Raw genomic sequence first — 6031 nt, 5'->3', positions numbered from 1 at the left:
CCCAAAATATGTGAAACAAAATTTTATCATCCTTGCCTTCAAGGGACACCTAACTGTACTATCTCTAAGATATATTTTTCATTGTTTTGGCAGGCAATGATATAGTCAGTACTTTTCTCCAGTACCACAATTCAAATGCGTTTGACCACATTGTCTAATGTTTAGATGCATAAGAAGCAATTGAAAAGGCCATGACTTGGATCAGGTGCACCTTAGTCTTTAAATTGACAGCCTTGCTCATTAGCACTTTAAAGAGATCTTTGACAGCAGATTTGCCCAATGCAATATTTTATTTTTCATTTCTTGGCTGCTGCTACCCTAGGTATTGATTGTGGACTGAAGTAAAATGAAATCTTGACAACTTCAGTACACACCTTGGTAACCCAAACTTGATACGTAAAATGTCTGTCTTTCATAAAGGTGGCATGCTGATGAGACTCTAGAGAGAAAGAGATGGCTGAGGAACTCTAGCTGTCTCAGTCCCTAGTTGTTAGACCTTCCTGTCGTGGGCATCAGGCAGGTGAGAGGGGGAGTCTCCAGACGCTGGTCCCAGCCTTTGAACCAACCTGCTGATGTTGAGAGGAACGAAGACCAGACTCTGACCAAATTACAAATTTGTGCATAAACTATATGCTACTGTTTTGTGAGTTTTGAGATGAGTAGTTATGCAGCCCTAGATAACTAACAGTAAATCTTACCTGCCAGCAGGCTGTGAACTAAATGTTTATCTGTATTTCCTTATCTCAATCTCTATTTTTTCATAAATACAAAAAAATTTTTATATTTTATAGGATATTATATTATATTGTTGTTGTTGTTGTTATGTGCCATCGAGTCGTTTCCGACTCATAGCGACCATTATATGAATTATGACATGTTGTTGTTGTTAAGTGCTGTTAAATTGCAGGTGACTCATAGCGACCCTATGAAGGAGAGTCCTCAACGCTTGGGTGTCTCTCATCCTATCTCCGGGTTCATAGGGTTTCCAGAGGTAAGCTATTAGGGAAGTGGATGCCACTCCTGCTTCCAAGCTTGTTTTAATTGGGGAGCTCCACCCCACTCTCTGTCTACATTGGGTAGCCAACAATTAACGCATTTGACGCATCAGTGTCACAGTGTTCAGCCCCACAGCAACCACAAGTTACTGCTGTACATCAACTTGTACACCAGGGCTATATAACCTAGAGGAATGTCTGAACAAAAACAATGAGAGACAGGCCTGAGGGCCACAGTCCCGAGGGCCGCAGTCCCGAGGGCCCTTCAGGGTTTAAGCAAGCCAGCAAGCCCAAATGCTGACAAAGTCTTTCCACCAGACCCCAAGTTCATCTGGCATGATAGGACATGTTAGGAGAACAAAATAAAAATGTATTGATAAAGTTGTATTTGGGAAGTTAGAATAATGGGTAGTTTTGGTTACTCCTTTTTTATATGGATTATCTGTTCATTGATGTGCTTAGTAGAGGGAACCAGCTAGCAGGGAAATACACATGAATGGCTGAATGAGTAAATAGGGAAAGAGGAATAATTTTTAGAAAGCTTGCAAAGAATCTTTGCTGGTTACTTGTTTCTTTTGTGACATATTATAGCTCATCCCCTTCTTGAAATATCCTGTTAAAGAAAACCTAGTCCTGTGAAGATGTGGTGTCTCGAGCTCTCCGGCCTTACAGACACTGTATTGTCAGGTAGAGAACAGAACAGGGGAAGAGACTCTGCTCCAGATGGCTGCCCGGTCACTTGTATTCATTGGCCCTGCCCTCAAACCTGTTTTCATCAATATTAAATGTGCTTTGAAAAAAATCTTTTGGCTGTCTCTGGTTTCTAGATATTGATAGTCCTATTCTTTGTCTTTCATAAAGCAACTCCTGGGAAAGAGGAGACCACAAAGTTCAGAAGGATGTTTTACTTACAGTGGCATAGCCTGACCCCTCATCTCAAATGCTTTACCCAACACACTGATCCCAGGAGAAGGTTTCTGCAAAGATAGTGATCAGCTTACATGTGTTTCTGTGGAGAAAGATGTGACAGTCAGCTTGCATGGAGATACAGCTTTGGAGACCCTGTGAGGCACCTCTTCTCGGCCCTATACCATCTTTATGAGTTGGCATTTATCTGATGGCAGGGGGTTTGCCTTTCTGGATTTTTGACACACATGTTCTTTGTATTTGTAGAGAAATGGGATTATAAAAATATCTTTAGCTGCTTCGTGGCTATTTGTACTGTGATTTTGTGGAGTGCTTGGTTGATGGTGACATTTGCTTTCTATTTCCACATCAAATAAGGCAATCCAACATACTGGGAAGCTGATTTTAGCAGAAAATAATGATCATTTTTATCTCAAGGGATTTTTAGCATAGACAGCCTAGGCTTAGGTTTGGCCTGGTAGCATCAGGCACCCTGTGAAAGTGTGTCAGGTATTATTACTCTGCCAGTATGATGAAAATAAGCAGAAGGACTAGAGTATAAAATTTGTCTTTCATTTGGAACCTTGGAATGTTTCCATTTTAATAACATTTGAGGCAACATTGAGCTAGTTTCCCATCACAGCTATAAATAGTCTGTTCTTCAGTCACAGTTCAAGCTGAGAAAGACTCAAGGCCTCCTCTGACCAGCTTTGCAGCCCCTCCCTTCACATTCTGGTAGAAAGAAAATTTTCAGTGACTTTGTAGAGCGATAATATCAGTCTTCACTGATTTAGTGGCCCCTCAATGCCATACCAGAAGATTGTATATTTGTGCTGTGTTGACTGTGCAGAAGCACTTAACTGTGTGGATCATAACAAATTATGGCTCACATTAGGAAGACTGAGAATCCCAGATCACTTAACTGTGCTCATGGAGAATCTGTACCTACACCATAAGGCTGTTGAGCAAACAGTAAGGGAACACTGTATGGTTTAAGATCAGTAAGGATGTGTGTCAGAATTGTATCCTTTCACCATTCCTACTCAATCTGTGTGTTTAACAGATAATTTGCAAAGCTTGACTCTAGGAAGAAGAAGGTGGTATCAGGATAGTAGGACAACTCATTAACAACCTTCTTTATGCTGGTGACACAACTTTGCTGATGAAAGTAAGGAGGATATGAAAAGCTTTCAGCAGGAGATCAAGGACTACAGCCTTCTGTATGGACTTCATCTCAATATCAAGAAGACAAAAATCCTTACCACAGTCCCAACAGTCAAAATTATGATAGATGAGGAAAAGACTGAAGCTGACAATGATTTAGTCTTGGTTAAACAATCAACACATTTTGTACCAGCAGTGACAAGAAGCTGTGCTGCAATTCCAAAGGTACACAGTTCAAGGCCACCAGCTCCTCTGTGAAAGGATGGTCAATCTCCTCCTGTGCGATTACTGCCTCTGAAAACCCACTAGAGGGTTAGCTTGGATTGGTTCCAACTCTACAGTACTCAACAACAACAACATTGTATTGGACACGTCTACAGTCAGAAACGTCTACAAAATGCTGAAGAGCAATGATGTCAGTTTGAAGAATCAAGGTGAGCCTGATTCAGGCCATGGTCTTCTCAATTACATGCTATGCATCAAGAGAGCTGGATAATGAATTAAGGATGATAGAAAAATTGTTGCCTTTGAATTTTAGTGTTGGATAAGAGTGCTGAATATTCGATGGACTGTCAAATGTACAGGCATATGTCCTGGAAAGGGTGTGGGCGTAGAGTTCCTTTGGAGGCAAGGATGTTGAAGCTCTGTATTTCATACTTTGGACATGTAGCTAAGTAAGGCTATTTCTTGTAAAAGGGCATGATGTTTGGAAAAACAGAAGGTCAATGAAGGAGTGATTGACCCCCATTGAAATGGATTGGTACTGTGACTTCAACAATGGGCTCTAGTGTTTCAGAGGTGATGAGGATGGCACAGGATAGGGCAGGTTTCAAAACTGTTGTTCACAGGGTCACTATGAGTCATACTTGACTCGACAGCACTTAACAACAACAACAACAACATATGCCATATATTGTGAGATATATGGACTTCTGGTAACCCAGTGGTAAGAAACTGCACTGCAAACTCAAAGCATGTGGTTCAAATCTGCCAGCTGCTCCATGGGAGAAAGATGGGCAATCTCCTTTCATACCCTTAAATGCCTCTAAAGATTCTCTGGAGGGTCAGCTATACGTCAGTTCCAACTTAATGGTACACAGCAATAGGAACAAATATATCTGTATCTGCATCTGTATCTCGATCTAACTGGTGGTTTAATTAGTACAGAGTTGCACTGCTAACTCAGCGACTGACCAACTCTGCTAGTTTGGATCTATGGTTCAAATCCACCAGCTACTCCTACAGAGGAAGATGGGTAGTCACCTCTTGTGATCTGCAGCTTTATAAACTGTATGGGGTTTTGTTTTTTTGGTTGATTTTCTTTTTACACACACACACACACACACACACACACACACACACACACACACTCTCACACACTCACACACTGTGTTCTTACTATCATTGACTTGGAACCAATTAATAAATGATTGCCTAGTGGGTTTTCAGAGACAGTACATCACATGGAAGATTGCATATTTCTCTCACAGAGCAGCTAGTGGATTTAAACTATGTGTCTTTGGGTTGGCAATGCAACTCCTTACCTCTAGGCCAGAAGAGTATATATTTAAATTGTACATTGAAAGAATACTTGCAGAGAAAACTGGTCCCAACTTAATAATTTACTGACATATTATTAGTATATTAGTTATAGTCTTCATAACATTCTCATTCTCTGTTTTGGTTGTTGTGTTTCCATTAATCTAGCTTTCCTATCCTTTTAAACCTTTCCATATTTGCTTTAGGGTAAATTTTGACTATTTGGCCTTACATAGAAGTCTTTTTCAAAAGAAGCATGTTAGTCATTGTTGATACTGTTAACTTTATCAGGAAATATGTTATTTATCTGAGGCATTATCTTTAAGATTTTTTTTATTTTATTATTTTTGTGTGAATGTACCATCAAATCAGATCTGACTGGTACCCTCCTTCCCTGGCAGAGCATCTGGTGGATCCAAACCGTGCACCTGTGGGTAAGATTGGTTTTAAGTTCAAACCTTAAAGACTTTAAGGGAGAAAGATGGGCCATCTCCTATGCAATTTGCAGCCACCAAAAATCCACTGGAGAGTCAGCTACAAGTCAGTTCCACCTCAGAGGCTATGAGTTGAGTTTGAGTTGAATTCCATGAGGTGTCTGGTTATATTTAGGAAGTTTCTGTAACTGTACCTCATATATGTTTTATTAGATAGAGATATATATGTAGCACACACACATATATACATGTATATATGGATGCACACAGATGTGTACATAAATAAACATATGCAGATATACCTATTAGGTACACATAGCTTCACATAGACATATGTATAAATATTTACATATACATAACTTTATGTTGTTATTCAAGTTATAGCACTTACCAAAACTATCATCATATTTATGTATATCTTTGTATCATCATTTACCATGGCCAAGTTGTGTGTACCTTATGCACATTTGGTGTTTGCTTTTTCATCATCAAAACCATCAAATATCTAAAATCTAGAAAGTTTCTTTCCCTCTTCTACTGCTTGCAACTATCAACTACATTGATTTCTGTAGCTAAATCTATTTGTGTGGACCAGTGAATAGGGACTTGTTCGGCCAAACCAAGGGATGTTGTTGTTGTTGTTAAGTGCTGTTGAGTCACAGACGATTCATAAAGACCCTATGAACGAAAGACCTGAACACTTGTATAACTTTCATTGTTTCTCCAGGTTCATAGATTTCCAGAGACAAGCTATTTCTGAAGTGGATACTACTCCTGCTTCCTAGATTGTTTTAATCGAGGATCTCCACCAACCTGTCCACCATGGGTTACCATTATTGCATTTGACACATCAGTGTCACAGAGTTACCATTATTGCATTTGACACATCAGTGTCACAGTGTTTAGCATCACAGCAACCACAAAACCAAGGGTGGGTGGTTCAAATCCACCACTGGCTTCATTGGAGAAAGACGGGCAGTATTATATTAAGAT

The sequence above is a fragment of the Elephantulus edwardii genome, unplaced genomic scaffold (assembly GCF_000299155.1).
Source record: "Elephantulus edwardii isolate Elephantulus edwardi_28Jun2011 unplaced genomic scaffold, EleEdw1.0 scaffold00124, whole genome shotgun sequence".
NCBI lineage: Eukaryota > Metazoa > Chordata > Mammalia > Macroscelidea > Macroscelididae > Elephantulus > Elephantulus edwardii.
Note: the sequence above shows the minus strand (reverse complement) of the source record.